We start from the raw sequence: 18,997 nt of genomic DNA on the forward strand, positions 1-18,997 counted from the left end.
TTGGAAGTTTTATCCACAGCAATCAGAAAAGAAAAAGAAATAAAAGGAATTCAGATTGGAAAAGAAGAAGTAAAGCTCTCACTGTTTGAAGATGACATGATCCTGTACATAGAAAACCCTAAAGATGCCATGAGAAAATTACTAGAGTTAATCAATGAATATAGTAAAGTTGCAGGATATAAAATTAACACACAGAAATTTCTTACATTCCTATATACTAACAATGAGAAAACAGAAATTAAGGAAACAATTCCATTCACCATTGCAACGAAAAGAATAAAATACTTAGGAATAAATCTACCTAAAGAAACAAAAGACCTATATATAGAAAAGTATAAAACACTGGTGAAAGAAATCAAAGAGGACACAAATAAATGGATCCATGTTCATGGATCAGAAGAATCAATATAGTGAAAATGAGTATACTACCCAAAGTAATCTATAGATACAATGCAATCCCTATCAAGCTACCAACAGTATTTTTCAGAGAACTAGAACAAATAATCTCACAATTTGTATGGAAATGAAAAAAACTTCAAATAGACAAAGCAATCTTGAGAAAGAAGAATGAAACTGGAGGAATCAACCTGCCTGACTTCAGACTATACTACAAAGCTACAGTCATCAAGACAGTATGGTACTGGCACAAAGACAGAAACAGAGATCAATGGAACAAAATAGAAAGCCCAGAGATAAATTCACGCACCTATGGATACCTCATCTTTGACAAAGGAGGAAAGAATATACAATGGAGAAAAGACAATCTCTTTAGCAAGTGGTGCTGGGAAAACTGATCAACCATTTGTAAGAGAATGAGACAAGAACACTTCCTAACACCCTACACAAAAAATGGATTAAAGATCTAAATGTAAGACCAGAAACTATAAAACTCCTAGAGGAAAACATAGGCAAAACACTCTCTGACATAAATCACAGAAGGATCCTCCATGACCCACTTCCCAGAGTAATGGAAATAAAAGCAAAAATAAGCAAATGGACCTAATTAAACTTCAAAGCTTTTGCACAACAAAGGAAACTATAAGCAAGGTGAAAAGACAGTCTTCAGAATGGGAGAAAATGACAGCAAATGAAGCAACTGACAAAGAATTAATCCCAAAAATATACAAGCAAGTCCTGCAGCTCAATTCTGGAAAAATAAGCAACCCAATCCAAAAATTGACCAACGAACTAAACAGACATTTCTCCAAAGAAGACATAAAGATGGCTAACAAACACATGAAAAGATGCTCAACATCCATCATTATTAGAGAAATGTAAATCAAAACCATAATGAGGTACCATTTCACGCCAGTCAGAATGGCTTCTATCAAAAAGTCTACAAACAATAAATGCTGGAGAGGTTGCAGAGAAAAAGGAACCCTCTTACACTGTTGGTGGGAATGCAAACTAGTATAGCCACTATGGAGAACACTGTGGAGATCCGTTACAAAACTGAAATAGAACTGCCAAGGAGATCCAACCAGTCCATTCTAGAGGAGATCAATCCTGGGTGTTCATTGGAAGGACTGATGCTAAAGCTGAAACTCCAATACTTTGGCCACCTCATGCAAAGAGTTGACTCACTGGAAAAGACTCTGATGCTGGGAGGGATTGGGGGCAGGAGGAGACGGGGATGACAGAGAATGAGATGGCTGGATGGCATCACCGACTAGATGGACATGAGATTGGGTGAACTCCGGGAGTTGGTGATGGACATGGAGGCCTGGCGTGCTGTGATTCATGGGGTCGCAAAGAGTCAGACACGACTGAGCGACTGAACTGAACTGAACTGATACGACCCAGCAATCCCACTGCTGGATATACACACTGAGGAAACTAGAATTGAAAGAGACACGTGTACCCCAATATTCATCGCAGCACTGTTTACAATAGCCAGGACATGGAAGCAACCTAGATGTCCATCGTATATATACACAATGGAATATTACTCAGCTATTAAAAAGAATACATTTGAATCAGTTCTAATGAGGTGGATGAAACTGGAGCCTATAATACAGAACGAAGTAAGTCAGAAAGAAAAACACCAATACAGTATATTAATGCATATATACGGAATTTAGAAAGATGGTAATGATGACCCTATATGTGAGACAGGGAACAAGACATGGATGTAAATAACAGACATTTGGACTCTGTGGGAGAAGGCAAGGGTGGGATGATTTGAGAGAATAGCACTGAAACATGTATACTGTCATATGTGAAACAGATTACCAGTCCAGGTTTGATGCCTGAGACAGGGTGCTTAGGGCTGGTGCAATGGGATGACCTTGAGGGATGGAATGGGGAGGGAGGTGGGAGGGGGGTTCAGGATGGGGAACACATGTGCACCCATGGCTGATTCATGTGAGTGTATGGCAAAAACCACTACAATACTGTAAAGTAATTAGCCTCCAATTAAAATAAATAATTTAAAAAATAATAATAATTATCCATTGACTAATGAATGTTTATATATATTTGCATTATTTCTAGGTTTCTAAGAAAAACATTAAACACTGACCTCAGGAAAATGCGGTGATATGATCACCAAGGTACTAGTAATAGGGAATACTTGAAGTGGTAAAGTTTTTGAGTGGGAGGTTAAAAGTTAACTACTGTTGCCAGAGAAAGTTACACAGACTAATCAATGACCTACATTTTTTTTTAAGTGCAACATAAAACTCTTCAAGTCTCCAAACTATTTTTGTGGACAGTCTGTTCACTTTCTAAAGTGTAAACGAGAGTATCTGATTTTTATCAAAAAAATTTTTAAAAATCATGACCAGTATATAAATATTCATATAAGTATTATAATTTAAGTGTATCTATATCTGAGAAAGATAGAATTTGGTATATATCTTTCTGAAAGGAATATTTAAATATATATATTTATTAAAAACATACTTAACATGTGATATATAAATATATAGGTGATTCTTCACCACTAGTGCACTCACCTTCTCCTGTGAGAACACCAAAATCACAACTAGCTACTGAACAACCATCGACAAGAGAATGTTTGATCCCACTGAAAAAAGATACCCCATATCCAAGGGTAAAGGAGAAGCCCCAGCAAGACGGTAGGAGAGGCACAATCGTGTTTAGAATCAAACTTCATATCCACCAGAGATGCTTGGAAGGGGCAGACAAAATCCTTGTATGCAGCAGGACCCAGGGAAAGGCGCAGTGACCCCCACAAGAGACTGACTCAGACCTGCCTTTGAGTATTTGAGTGTCTCCTGCAGAGGCATGGGTCATCAGTGGCCTGCCAAGGGGACAGGGGCTCTGGCTGCAGCAGACCTGGGAGGCATAGCGTTTGGCATAAGTCCTCTTGGAAGAGGTTACCATTAGCCCCACCACAAAGCCACTGAGCAGACGACCCACAAACTAGAGAACAATTATACCAAGGAAGTTCTCATACTTTTGTAAAAGTTCTAGGGCCCACAACAGATTTCCTACCTGGAGATCTGGCAAAGGGACTGAGAACCCCCAGGGAATCTGAAGACCAGTGGAATTTGACTACAGAACTTTCATCATTGCCTCTACTACAGTTTGACCTCAGGCCAAACTACAGGAGGGAACAGAGCCCCACCCATCAGCGGAAAACTGAAGATTTACCTAGCATGGCCCTGCCAATCAGAGCAAGACTGGGTATACCCCATAGCCAGTTCCTCCCATCAGAAAGCTTCCATAAGCCTCTATCCTCATCCATCAGAAATGCAGAAAGACAAAATGGTTGTCTGAGGAGGCCTTACAAATAGCTGAGAAAAGAAGAGAATCAAAAAGGAGAAAAGGAAACATATACCCATCTGAATGCAGAGTTCCAAGGAACAGTACAGACAGATAAGAAAGCTTTCGTCAGTGATCAATGCTAAAAAAAAAAAAAAGCCAACAACAGAATGGGAAAAACTGGAGATCTCTTCAAGAAAACTGGAGATATCAAGGGAACATTTCATGCAAAGATGGGCACAATAAAGGACAGAAAAGATATGAATCTAACAGAAGCAGAACATATTGAGAAAAGGTGGCAAGAATACACAGAAGAACTATACAAAGAGATTTTAATGACCCAGATAAACACAACAGTGTGATCACTCACCTAGAGCCAGACATCCTGGAATGCGAAGTCAAACAGGGTTTAGGAAGCATCATTACAAACAAAGCCAGTGGAGGTGATGGAATTCCACTTGAGCTATTTCAAATCCTAAAAGATGATGCTGTTGAAGTGCTGCACGCAATATGCCAGCAAATTTGGACAACTCAGCAGTGGCCACAGGACTGGAAAAGGTCAGTTTTCACTCCAATCTCAAAGAAAGGCAATGTCAGAGAATGTTCAAACTACCTCACAATTGCACTCATCTCATATGCTAGCAAAGTAATGCTCAAAATTCTCCAAGCCAGGCTTCAACAGTACGTGAATCACGAACTTTCAATGTTCAAACTGGATTTAGAAGAGGCAGAGGAACCACAGATCAAATTGCCAACATCCATTGGATTAAAGAAAAAGCAAGAGAATTCCAGAGAAACATCTACTTCTACTTCATGGACTATGCTAAAGCCTTTGACTGTGTTGATCACAGTAAGCTGTGGAAATGTTTCAAGAGATGAGAATACCAGACCACCTTACCTGCCTCCTGAGAAACATGTATGCAGGTCAAGAAGCAACAGTTAGAACTGGACACGGAACAATGGACTGGTTCAAACTGGGAAAGAATTACATCAAAGCTGTATATTGTCAATCTGCTTATTTAAATCACATTATGCAGAGTACATTATATGAAATGCAGGACTGGATGAAGCACAAGCTGGAATCAAGATTTCTGGGAGAAATATCAATAACCTCAGATATGCAGATGACACCACCATTATGGCAGAAAGCAAAGAAGAACTAAAGAGCCTCTTGATGAAAGTGAAAGAGGAGAGTGAAAAAGCTGGCTTAAAACTCAATGTTCAAAAAACCAGGATTATGGCATCTGGTCCCATCATTTCATGGCAAACAGATGGGGAAGCAATGGAAACAGTGGCAGATTTTGTTTTGGGGGGGAGGGTTCCAAAATCACTGCAGATAGTGATCTGCAGTGAAATTAAAAGACACTTGCTTCTTGGAAGAAAAGGTATGACCAACCTAGACAGCATATTGGAAAGCAGAGACATTAATTTGATGACAAAGGTACATATAGTCAAAGCTATGTTTTTTCCACTAGTCATGTATGGATGTGAGAGTTGGACCCCAAAGAAAGCTGAGCATCAAAGAATTGATGCTTTTGAACCGTGGTGTTGGAGAAGACTCTTGAGAGTCCCTTGGACAGCAAGGAAATCAAATCAGTTAATCCTAAAGGAAATCAGTCCTGAATATTCATTGGAAGGACAGATGGTGAAGCTAAAGCTCCAATTCTTTGGCGAAGAACTGACGCATTGGGAATGACCCTGATGCTGGGAAAGACTGAAGGCAGGGGGAGAAGGGGACGACAAAGGATGACATGGTTGGATGGCATCACCGACTCGATGGACATGAGTTTGAGCAAGCTTCAGGTGTTGGTGATGGACAGGGAGGCCTGGTGTGCTGCAGTCCATGGGGTCGCAATGAGTCGGACACGACTGAGTGACTGAACAACAACCAGAAGCGCTACCTGCGAAGCATATATAGCATATCAAAATATATACAGTTATTATTGGCATCAGAAGTTATCATTGGATCAGAATGATTAGGATGTGGAAAAGGAAGTTGATCTTAGTTTCAAGAACAGATAAGAGAGGTGAACTGAAAGGAAAAATGCAAACAGGATTTTCCTTTTCTCCACTATGTAAAAAGATTCTGCCTGCAATGTGGGAGACCTGGGTTCCATCCCTGGGTTGGGAAGATGCCCTGGAAAAGGGAATGGCAACCCACTCCAGTATTCTTGCCTAGAGAATTCCATGGACAGAGGAGCCTGGTAGACTATAGTCCATAGCGTCACAAAGAGTCAGACACGACTGAGTGACTAACTTTACCTTTTATCTTTTACTTTAATCATCTATCAGTAGGACCAGCAAAAAAAATGGCACAGCCTCCACAATGCTGACAGGATATGACATAAACACATTCAGCATGCACGGGGTCCTTTTCCAAAGCTGCTTTACACCCGGTGAGAAGCCTCCAAATTTGAGCTCATTCCAGGAGGGACCAGGTCAGGCCAGCTGGGCTCTGAGTCAGCACCTCAGTCTCCTGTTAGCCTGGTGTCCCAGTAATGGGCCTAGATTCAGTTATTTGCTGACGATATGTTATGAGCATGGATTCAAGTCCTCTGCACCTCCCGGGAAGTCTGCCTTCTGTCCTCCACTCAAGTCCTCTGAATCTCAGATCTTTCTCCCTTAAATTAGGGTAACAGCCTCTTCTCAAGGTTGTTACAATTATGAGACACGGTGGAGGAAGCCAAGCCCACAACACTTGAACACTGTGCTCAACTAAGGACAGGGTGGGTGGGGTTTGGCCTGCAGCCTTCTACTTAGTGACTGCTGTCATTACACCAGGAGCTCCTAACGCTTTAAACCAAATCATAACAATCACATCATATTCTCAAGTTTGGGCTTCTCTAGTGGCTCAGTGGAAAAGAAACCTCCAGGTTTGATCCCTGGATCAGGAAGATACCCTGGAGGAGGACATGGCAACCCACTCTAATATTTTTGCCTGGAGAATCCCATAGACAGAGAAGCCTGGTGGGCTACAGTTCACAGGGTTGAAAAGAGTCAAACATGACTTAGCAACTAAACAGCAGTAATATTCTCAAGTTTGAGGACAAGCAATGACAAAAATTAATAAATTGGAAAGCACAACTGTTTCTGATAACATAATTTCAAAGGAGAGGCTGAAGGAGCCCTAATCTAACGAATGAATTGCTGTGTTTCAATTAGGTAACAGTTAAATTATGAGCTTCCTAGGCCAAAAAGGTATATACCAACTCCCTAAATTGTTAAAAATTCCATTGTGTTCTAATTATCCATTTAATCCGTTGAATACCAATGTATAATTAACACTACAAATAATCAAGGTTAAAAATAAAATTAATGCAAGTGTGACCCAGTTATAATTAAACTAATTACACAGCTATGTAGCATAATAAGGGTCTTACAGACCATTATAAGGATGTAAATTTATTCTTCCTTTCAAGATCAGCTATTTGAATTTCATTTTCCAATTACTTGACAAATGATGGAATGGGATTATTAAGGAGAGACTCAGACTTGCAGGGCTGAAAAAATAAACCCCATACTTTTGTTTTCTTTTGAAATCCTGGTCCTTTTGGTCATATATACTAAGAAACTGAGCAGACATGCACCTGTTGTTCAGACAAGCAGTCATAGTGTTCTATTTGGGGCTTCCCTGGAGGCTCCACAGTACAGTATCCACCTGCCAAAGCAGAAGACTAGGGTTCGACCCCTATGTCAGGAAGATCCCCTGGAGAAGAAACTGGCAACCCACTCCAGCATTCTTGCCTGGAGAATCCCCATGGACAGAGAAGCCTGGTGGGCTATAGTCCACAGGGTCACAGAGAGTCGGACACAGCTGAGCACACATGCACAGGTAAACAGAGAAACTGAAGGGAAAGGGCACCACAGAATCAGCAAAAGCACCTTCTACTTGTACGAGTGCATAGAAAAATAGGCAGCGCACCACCTGAGGGCCTCAGGGGCATAGGGCTGGGTTCCCTTTCAGGGTGACAACTGGGATCTACAACCCTACCTCCACAGACCTCACTGACTCACTCAACTGATCAGTTATTTCTATTCTCTGTTCTTGAATATAATTAGTTCCAAATACTGACTTTTTAATCAACTGTCACAAACTCACCAAAGTTTAATGCAGTCTCTGTCCACAGACAGCAGTGATTGTTAACAGCTAAGAGCCCATACAAATCAACTATAGCATAAAGCAAAAATTAAATTAAAAACAACAAAACAAACAAGAGCCAACAGACAGCAGAACAATGAGACATGCAGTCTTTAGAGTCAGAAAGATATGATTTCCGGTCTCCAACTGTCTTCACAGAGGCCAAGAACGGGAACAGTCCATGCATGAGGAGTGCACACCAGCTGCTGGACACCAGACCTCTCCGAATCTTCTACATCGAAGAACACCATTCCTAGTACAAGGATAAGGATGCCAGACTGGAGGAATGGGAAGAGGCAGGAAAAATGCCATCTTAAGAAGTGAAAGGGATAATGAAGCACAAGTAAATGTCTGATATATTCTAAATCTATCAGAATAAAATTAGAATAATATAACCAAATACAAACAAGCAAACAACTCTTGATTTTTTACCTCTCAGGGTGATTGGAATCAACTGATTACCTTGAAAACTGAATAGATAGAAAGGAAAAACAAAAGCAAGGATTTATCTGTCCTTTTTTATGTGAAATATAACTCTGGGTAGTGAAATAAAATGTAGGAACAGGAACTGCTTATAAAATTATTCCAGTTAGTAAATGAAAACAAAATTATGAGTTACTACAAAACCATTTTGCAATCTCCAATGAATTAATGCATTAACCTTGGCACTAGGTATCAAAAAATGGGAAAAGACCAAATATGCTTCCTGATGAAAAATCAAAAAATGAAAATAATACCTCCTGCTTACTTGTGCCAAAGGACAGACCCAAAGATTGATTATAACTCTGGATCCAGCAGCAACTTGTAAGAAACAGGACAGAGAATCGCATCAGACCACATCATTTGGACGCAGTCATGTGATCCACAGGCAGCTCTCTCCGAGTCCAATGGCCCAGGGTCAAAGGCAGATTAGAAAGAAAAGAAAGAAACGAAGAAGGGACCTGTAGACTGAGGGTCTGAAAAGTCCTATGAGATCTTTACAAATGAGCAAGTCTAAATGCTTGTGTCCAGGGCAATCTCAGGAGATAAAGCCACACAGGATCCTCTGCATAGAGGGGATGTCACTGGTACAGGGCAGGCAGACTGGCTTCTGGGTTACCTGCCAAAGTTCTGGGTCATGGTCTGAGTCTTGGTGATAAAAGTTTGCCTTATAATAATATACTAATTTACATTTTTAAAAATATAATTGGAGTTACCTTTGAAGTGGAAAAACAACTGGATAGGGATTTAAGGGGTACAGTCCTGTGAAGATGGGACTATCAGACCATCTTACCTGTGTCCTGAGAAGCCTGTATACAGGTCAAGAAGCAACAGTTAGAACCAAACACGGAACAACGGACTGGTTCAAAACTGGGAAGGAGTACGTACATCATGGGAAATGCCGGACAGGATGAAGCAAGCAAGAATCAAGATTTCTGGAAGAAATATCAATAACCTCAGATATGCAGATGACACCACCTTTACAGCAGAAAGCAAAGAGGAAATAAAGAGCCTCTTGATGAAAGTGAAAGAGGAGAGTGAAAAAGTTGGCTTGAAGCTCAACATTCAAAAAACGAACATCATGGATCTGATCCCATTACTTCATGGCAAACAGATGGAGAAACTATGGAAACACTGACAGACTTTACTTTCTTGGGCTCCAAAATCACTGCAGGTGGTGACTGCAGCCATGAAATTAAAAGATGCTTGCTCCGTGGAAGAAAAGCTAAGATAAACTTGCTGCTGCTGCTGCTGCTAAGTCACTTCAGTAGTGTCCGACTCTGTGCGACCCCACAGACAGCAGCCCGAGACTGCGTTAATTAAAAAGCAGAGACGTTACTTTGCCAACAAAGATCCATATAGTCAAGGCTATGGTTTTCCTAGTAGTCATGTATGGATTTGAGAGTTGGACCATAAAGAAGGCTGAGCGCTAAAGAATTGATGCTTTTGAACTGTGGTGTTGGAGAAGACTCGAGAGTCCCTTGACTACAAAACAGTTAACCCCAAAGGAAATCAGTCCTGAATATTCACTGGAAGGACTGATGGTGAAGCTGAAACTCCAATACTTTGGCCACCTAATGTAAAGAGTGAACTCATTAGAAAAGACCCTGATGCTGGGAAAGATTGAAGGCGAGAGGAAAAGGGGAAGACAGAGGATGACATGGTTGGATGGCATCACTGACTCAATGGACATGAGTTCGAGCAAGCTCCAGGAGTTGGTGATGGACAGGGAAGCCCGGCGTGCTGCAGTCCATGGGGTCGCAAAGAGTCGGACACAACTGAGCGACTGAACAAAAGTCCTGAACAGTTTCTTGTGAGAGACACAGATTACAAAAGTATTTCACTTTGTAAAAATTCATGGAAACGTTCTTTTCTATAAATTAAATTAAAAATATTTTAAAGACATTAAAAATATATATATTAAACCAAGAAACACAAGATTTTGAGATACTAGAAATATTCTTCTAAGTAAATTTTGGAAAGGTGAAATCAAAATTATATGTATTATGTACAGAGCAATGACAGCAATAATATCACTTATGAAACTTTTAGGGTTAAAATAAATCTGTACAAAGAAAAATATTTATAGACTTGGTTTGATAATTTAAAGAAAAAGATTTTAAAATTCATTCAAATCAAGTTAGAAATAAAACAACAAAACTAAACTGAGACAAGTATGATGGAAAGGCTAATAAAAATGACAAGATTTAACCTAGAGATTGTCATAGTGAGTGAAGTCAAGACAGAGAAGCAGAAGCATCACATGACATCCCTTAATGCGGACCCTAAAATGAAAAGATACAAATGAACTTATCTACAAAACAGACTCAGAGACTAAGAGAGTGAAGTTAGGATTGCTGGGGGTGGTGGGGAGAATGGAGAGAAAGGATAGCTAGGGAGTTTGGGAGCGACATGTACACACTGCTTAAAATGGATAACCAACAAGGACTTACTGTGCAGCACAAGGAACTCAGCTCCATGCTATGCGCCAGCCTGGCGGGGAGGGGAGTCTGGGGGAGAATGGGTACATGTAAATGTGTGGCTGAGTAACTTTGCTGTGCACCTGAAACCATCACAGCATTATTAACCAGCTATACTCCAATATACATATATATATATATACATCAGTTCAGTTCAGTTCAGTTCAGTCGCTCAGTCGTGTCCGACTCTCCGCGACCCCATGAATCACAGCACGCCAGGCCTCCCTGTCCATCACCAACTCCCGGGGTACACTCAAACTCATGTCCACAGAGTCGGTGATGCCATCCAGCCATCTCATTCTCCGTCGTCCCCTTCTCCTCCCGCCCCCAACCTTTCCCAGCATCAGAGTCTTTTCCAGTGAGTCAACTCGTCGCATGAGGTGGCCAAAGTATTGCAGTTTCAGCTTTAGCATCAGTCCCTCCAATGAACATCCAGGATTGATCTCCTTTAGAATGGACTGGTTGGATCTCCTTGCAGTATAAGGGACTCTCAAGAGTCTTCTCCAACACCACAGTTCAAAAGCATCGATTCTTCGGCGATCAGCCTTCTTCACAGTCCAACTCTCACAACCATACATGACCACGGGAAAAACCATTGCCTTGACTAGACGGACCTTGGTTGGCAAAGTAATGTCTATGCTTTTTAATATACTATCAAGGTTGGTCATAACTTTCCTTCCAAGGAGCAAGCGTCTTTTAATTTCATGGCTGCAATCAGCATCTGCAGTGATTTTGGAGCCCAAAAAAACAAAGTCTGACACTGTTTCCACTGTTTTTCCATCTATTTCCCATGAAGTGATGGGACCAGATGCCATGATCTTTGTTTTCTGAATGTTGAGCTTCAAACCAACCTTTTCACTCTCCTCTTTCACTTTCATCAAGAGGCTTTTGAGTTCCTCTTCACTTTCTGCCATAAGGGTAGTGTCATCTGCATATCTGAGGTTATTGATATTTCTCCCAGCAATCTTGACTCCAGCTTCTGCTTCTTCCAGCCCAGCGTTCCTCATGATGTACTCTGCATATAAGTTAAATAAGCAAGGTGACAATATACAACCTTGACGTACACCTTTTCCTATTTGGAACCAGTCTGTTGTTCCATGTCCAGTTCTAACTGTTGCTTCCTGACCTGCATACAGGTTTCTCAAGAGGCAGGTCAGGTGGTCTGGTATGCCCATCTCTTTCAGAATGTTCCACAGTTTATTGTGATCCACACAGTCAAAGGCTTTGGCATAGTCAATGAAGCAGAAATAGATGTTTTTCTGAAACTCTCTTGCTTTCTCCATGATCCAGCGGATGTTGGCAATTTGATCTCTGGTGCCTCTGCCTTTTCTAAAACCTGCTTGAACATCTGGGAGTTCATATATGTATATATATATATATAATATGGGCTTCCCTTGTAGCTCAGTTGGTAAAGCATCTGCCTGCAGTGCAGGAGACCCAGGTTCAATCCCTGGGTTGGGAAGACTCCTGGAGAAGGAAATGGCAATCCACTCCAGTATCCTTGCCTGGAAAATCTCATGGACAGAGGAGCCTGGTGGGGTCCTCTGGGGTCGCAGAGAGTCCATGGGGTCGCAAAGAGTCGGACACGACTGAGCGACTAACACATAACACACACATACTCCAATATAAAATAAAAAGTTTAAAAATAAACGATTAAAAACAAGAATTTTTTAGAAGGTATTAACTAGAAAAACTGGTGTGTGGTTTTCTCCGCTGAAGCAAAATAAAATGGAAGATATATTTTTTTAAATATTGATTTTAAACTCGCCGGCCCTGGCGGCGCAGACGCGGGAGACGCCGGCCCCTGGCGGCGCAGACAGGGCGCAACCGACCACGCAAAGAGGCACGGCTGTGAGGAGCTACCCCACGCCTGAGGCCAGGGCCAGCTGCCGAGAGGAGCTACCCCACGTCCAATAGGCGGTGGCTGCGCGGGCGCAGGAGGGCCGAGAGGAGATACTCCACGTTCAAGGTCAGGAGGAGATACCCCTCGTCCAAGGTAAGGTGCAGCGGCTGCACTTTCTTGGAGCAGCTGTGAAGAGAAATCCCATGCCCAAAGTAAGAGAAACCCAAATAAGACCGTAGGTATTGCAAGGGGGCATCAGAGGGCAGACACACTGAAATCATAATCACAGGAAACTAGTCGATCGGATCACATGGACCACAGCCGCATGTGGTCCACTGCAGAAGGGAATGGCAAACCACTTCAGTATACTTGCCTTGAGAACCCCATGAACAGTATCAAAGGACAAAATGATAGGATACTGAATAAGGAATTCCCTAGGTCAGTAGGTGCCCAATATGCTGCTGGAGATCAGTGGAGAAATAACTCTAGAAGGAATGAAGGGATGGAGCCAAAGCAAAACCAATACCCAGTTGTGGATGTGACTGGTGATAGAAGCAAGGTCCTTTGCTGTAAGAGCAATACTGCATAGGAACCTGGAATGTTAGGTCCATGAATCAAGGCAAATTGGAAGTGGTCAAACAGGAGATGACAAGAGTGAACATCGAGATTCTAGGAATCAGTGAACTAAAATGGACTGGAATGGGTGAATTTAACTCAGATGACCATTATATCTACTACTGTGGGCAGGAATCCCTTAGAAGAAATGGTGTAGCCATCATGGTCAACAAAAGAGTCCGAAATGCAGTACTTGGATGCAATCTTAAAAATGACAGAGTGATTTCTGTTCGTTTCCAAGGCAAACCATTCAATATTACAGTAATCCAGGCCTATGCCCGAACCAGTAATGCTGAAGAAGCCGAAGTTGAACGGTTCTATGAAGACCTACAAGATCTTTTAGAACTAACACCCAAAAAAGATGTCCTTTTCATTATAGGGGACTGGAATGCAAAAGTAGGAAGTCAAGAAACAACTGGAGTAACAGGCAAACTTGGACTTGGAGCACGGAATGAAGCAGGGCAAAGGCTAATAGAGTTTTGTCAAGAGAATGCACTGGTCATAGCAAACAGCCTCTTCCAACAACACAAGAGAAGACTCTACACATGGACATCACCAGATGGTCAACACCGAAATCAGATGGATGATATTCTTTGCAGCCAAAGATGGAGAAGCTTTATACAGTTAGCAAAAACAAGACCAGGAGCTGACTGTGGCTCAGATCATGAACTCCTTATTGCCAAATGCAGACTTAAATTGAAGAAAGTAGGGAAAACCACTAGACCATTCAGATATGACCTAAATCAAATCCCTTATGATTATACAATGGAAGTGAGAAATAGATTTAAGGGACTAGATCTGACAGATAAGAGTGCCTGATGAACTCTGGACAGAGGTTCGTGACATTGTACAGGAGACAGGGACCAAGACCATCCCCATGGAAAAGAAATGCAAAAATGCAAAATGGCTGTCTGAGGAGGCCTTACAAACAGCTGTGAAAAGAAGAGAAGGGAAAAGCAAAGGAGAAAAGGAAAGATATAAGCATCTGAATACAGAGTTCCAAAGAATAGCAAGGAGAGATAAGAAAGCCTTCCTCAGTGATCAATGCAAAGAAATAGAGGAAAACAACAGAATAGGAAAAACCAGAGATCTCTTCAAGAAAATTAGAGATTCCAAGGGAACATTTCATGCAAAGATGGGCTCGATAAAGGACAGAAATGGTATGGACCTAACAGAAGCAGAAGATATTAAGAAGAAGTGGCAAGAATAGACAGAAGAACTGTACAAAAAATATCTTCACGACCAAGATAGTCACGATAAAGTGATCACTGACCTAGAGCCAGACATCTTGGAATATAAAGTCAAGTGGGCCTTAGAAAGCATCACTACGAACAGAGCTAGTGGAGGTGATGATATTCCAGTTGAGCTATTTCAAATCCTGAAAGACGATGCTGTGAAAGTGCTGCACTCAATATGCCAGCAAATTTGGAAAACTCAGCAGTGGCCACAGGACTGGAAAATGTCAGTCTTCATTCCAATCCCAAAGAAAGGCAATGCCAAAGAATGATCAAACTACCACACAATTGCACTCATCTCACACGCTAGTAAAGTCATGCTCAAAATTCTCCAAGCCAGGCTTCAGCAATATGTGAACCGTGAACTTCCAGATGTTCAAGCAGGTTTTAGAAAAGGCAGAGACACCAGAGATCAAATTGCCAACATCCGCTGGATCATGGAGAAAGCAAGAGAGTTCCAGAAAAACATCTATTTCTCCTTCATTGACTATGCAAAGCCTTTGACTGTGTGGATCACAATAAACTGTGGAACATTCTTCAAGAGATGGGAATCCCAGACCACCTGACCTGCCTCTTGAGAAACCTGTATGAAGGTCAGGAAGCAACATTCAGAACTGTACATGGAACAACCGACTGGTTCCAAATAGGAAAATGAGTACGTCAAGGCTGTATATTGTCACCTTGCTTATTTAACTTATATGCAGAGTACATCATGAGGAACGCTGGGCTGGAAGAAGCACAAGCTGGAATCAAGATTGCTGGGAGAAATATCAGTAACCTCAGATATGCAGATGACACTAACCTTATGGCAGAAAGTGAAGAGGAACTCAAAGGCCTCTTGATGAAAGTGAAAGAGGAGAGTGAAAAGGTTGACTTGAAGCTCACCATTCAGAAAACAAAGATCATGGCATCTGGTCCCATCACTTCATGGGAAATAGATGGAAAAACAGTGGAAACAGTGTCAGACTTTATTTTTTGGGGCTCCAAAATCACTGCAGATGCTGATTGCAGCCATGAAATTAAAAGACGCTTATTCCTTGGAAGGAAAGTTATGACCAATGTAGATAGTATATTAAAAAGCATAGACATTACTTTGCCAACAAAGGTCTGTCTAGTCAAGGCTATGGTTTTTCCCGTGGTCATGTATGGATGTGAGAGTTGGACTGTGAAGAAAGCTGATCGCCGAAGAATTGATGCTTTTGAACTGTGGTGCTGGAGAAGACTCTTGAGAGTCCCTTGGACTTCAAGGAGATCCAACCAGTCCATTCTAAGGGAGATCAATCCTGGGTGTTCATTGGAAGGACTGATGCTAAAGCTGAAACTCCAATACTTTGGCCATCTCATGCGAAGAGTTGACTCACTGGAAAAGACTCTGATGCTGGAAAGGATTGGGGGCGGGAGGAGAAGGGGACGACAGAGAATGAGATGGCTGGAATGCATCACTGACTCTGTGGACATGAATTTGTGTGAACTCGGGGAGTTGGAGATGGACAGGGAGGCCTGACGTGCTGTGATTCATGGGGTCGCAGAGAGTCGGACACGACTGAGTGACTGAGCTGAACTGAAACTGATCTGTGACTTTGTTAAAAAAATGACAAAATTTAATAAATTTGGAAACTTTCTGAAAAACATTTGAATTTCTAAGTAAATCCAATCTTTCATTCTTTTTAAAGTAAAATAGTCATAGTCTGGAAAGTACAAAGACAATTTAATAGAAAAAATCACACCTATACAGATACAGAGAGAGGAAAAATACAAATGTTAAGACGATAATAGTTATAACTCCATGTAGGTACTTAAAATTTTAAATGAAGTAAGTAGGTTATAAAACAGAAATAGAGTCACAGATGTAGAAAAAATTTATGGTTACCAAACGGGAAGGTGAGAGAGGGATAAATTGTGAAATCAGGATTGATAAATATATACTACTATATATAAAACAGTTAACTAATAAGGACATACTGTACAGCACAGGGAATACTCAAAACTCTGTAATGTGACCTACATAGAAATAGAACATAAAAAATAGTGACTATATGAATAAGTGAATCAATTTGCTGTATACCTTAAACTAGCACAACATTGTAAATCAACTATACTCCAATAAAAATTGATTTTAAAATATAAGAAATAAATAAAGTAAATAGGTTCATTAGAAGAGAGAAATATTTTGTTGTCAAAACAACAACAACAACAACAAAAAAAACAGAAGTAACTTAACAGTAGGGCTTCCAAGGTAGCTCAGCAGTAAATAAGCTTCCTGCCAATGCAGGAGAAGTAAGTTCCACCCCTGGGGGTTGGGAAGATCCCCTGGAAAATGGAATGGCAAGTATTCTTGCCTGAGAAACCCTATGGACAGAGGAACCCAGTTCCAGAGGTCACAAAGAGTCAGACATGACTGAATGACTAAACAATAACAAATTAATAGTACAGATTTAACATCAGATTTTTTTAAACAAAACAACTAGTTTTGTGATGAATCATAAGTTTAAATGATATATGAAACTTAACAAAAAAGAAAATATTTAAATTCCTGACAAAACAGAGTGTGCTGCAGAAATAAAAGGACAGATTGATAATCGACAATCTTTTATTTGTTACATAAATATGTCACAGGGATGAAATGTTCAGTGTGGAGAATATAGTCAATAATAACATAATAACTTTGTGTGGCGACAGATGGTAACTAGATTACCCTGGTGATACCGCTATAATGTATGGAAATAGCTAATCACTATGCCATGAAATTAAAAGACGCTTACTCCTTGGAAGGAAAGTTATGACCAACCTAGATAGTATATTAAAAAGCAGAGACATTACTTTGCCAACAAAGGTCCGTCTAGTCAAGGCTATGGTTTTTCCCGTGGTCATGTATGGATGTGAGAGTTGGACTGTGAAGAAAGCTGATAGCCGAAGAATTGATGCTTTTGAACTGTGGTGCTGGAGAAGACTCTTGGGAGTCCCTTGGACTGCAAGAAGATCCAACCAGTCCATTCTAAGGGAGATCAATCCTGGGTGTTCATTGGAAGGACTGATGCTAAAGCTGAAACTCCAATACTTTGGCCATCTCATGCGAAGAGTTGACTCACTGGAAAAGACTCTGATGTTGGAAAGGATTGGGGGCGGGAGGAGAAGGGGACGACAGAGAATGAGATGGCTGGATGGCATCACCGACTCTGTGGACATGAGTTTAAGTGAACTCCGGGCGTTGGTGATGGACAGGGAGGCCTGGCGTGCTGTGATTCATGGGGTCGCAAAGAGTCGGACACGAATGAGCGACTGAACTGAACTGAATGCTGCACACCAGGAACTGGCATGGCGTTACAGGTCAGCTATACTTGAGACTGACAAACTCACGGAAAAAGAGATGACATCTGGGTCTCCAGAGGCAGAAACGGCGGGAAGGGGAATCTGATGCAGGCAGCCAAAAGGTATGAGCTTGCCGTTATAAGTATTAGGGATGTAAATATACAACAGGATGAATACAATTAGCACTGCTGTGTGTTATACATGACAGTGGTTAAGAGAAGACAGCTTAAGAATTCTCATCACACAGGAAACATAATTTTCTCTTTCATTTTATATCTATATGAGATGATCAATGATCACTAAATTTGTGATAATTTCATGATATATGTAAGCCATCCCATGATATATGTACACCTTAAATTTACACAGGTTTTTAAAATGATACTGTATGTCCATTATATCGCAATGAAGTTGGAATTAAAAATAGAGGAGGGAAAAAAGGATGCTCGGGGCTGGTGTACTGGGATGAACCAGAGGGATGGAATGGGGAGGGAGGTAGGAGGGGGTTCAAGATGGGGAACACATGTACAGCCAGGGCAAATTCATGCCAATGTATGGCAAAACCAATACAATATTGTAAAGTAATTAGCCTCCAATTAAAATAAATTAGTTAATTTAAAAAAAGAAACACTATTATTAGGTGAGTAAGATACACTACCATTGAACATTGCTTGAATGGTTTTAGGGAAAGCAAAAGGAAATAGGAGTCAGAAGCATTACTATAGGAGAAATGGAAGATTCCCATGAATTACTAGGATAAACATTGTATTCTGGATGGAATAAAATACTTTTTAAAAGGAATTAGATTTGTTTCAATGAATGGAAAATATAGAAGTTTTGTAGAAAAGACCAACATTCAGTTCAGTTCAGTTCAGTTCAGTCGCTCAGTCGTGTCCGACTCTCCGCGACCCCATGAATCACAGCACGCCAGGCCTCCCTGTCCATCACCAACTCCCGGAGTTCACGCAAACTCATGTCCACAGAGTCGGTGATGCCATCCAGCCATCTCATTCTCTGTCGTCCCCTTCTCCTCCCACCCCCAACCTTTCCCAGCATCAGAGTCTTTTCCAGTGAGTCAACTCGTCGCATGAGGTGGCCAAAGTATTGCAGTTTCAGCTTTAGCATCAGTCCCTCCAATGAACATCCAGGATTGATCTCCTTTAGAATG

At 41.2% G+C, this 18,997-nt stretch overlaps 1 protein-coding gene and 1 non-coding gene across 2 annotated transcripts in view; one reads left to right on the forward strand and one right to left on the reverse strand.

Annotated features, from left to right (window-relative positions):
- The window catches only part of ABCA13 (ATP binding cassette subfamily A member 13), a 338,145-nt gene that overhangs the window by 88,482 nt on the left and 230,666 nt on the right, over positions 1-18,997 (reverse strand). The gene's annotated exons all lie outside the window — the stretch shown is intronic.
- On the forward strand, positions 12,218-12,289 carry TRNAC-GCA (transfer RNA cysteine (anticodon GCA)). Its single transcript has one exon. It is a non-coding gene; the product is annotated as a tRNA-Cys (tRNA).

This window comes from Moschus berezovskii, chromosome 3, assembly GCF_049115385.1.
Source record: "Moschus berezovskii isolate FMDL1 chromosome 3, NW_MosBer_1.0, whole genome shotgun sequence".
In the NCBI taxonomy this organism is placed as follows: Eukaryota; Metazoa; Chordata; class Mammalia; order Artiodactyla; family Moschidae; genus Moschus; species Moschus berezovskii.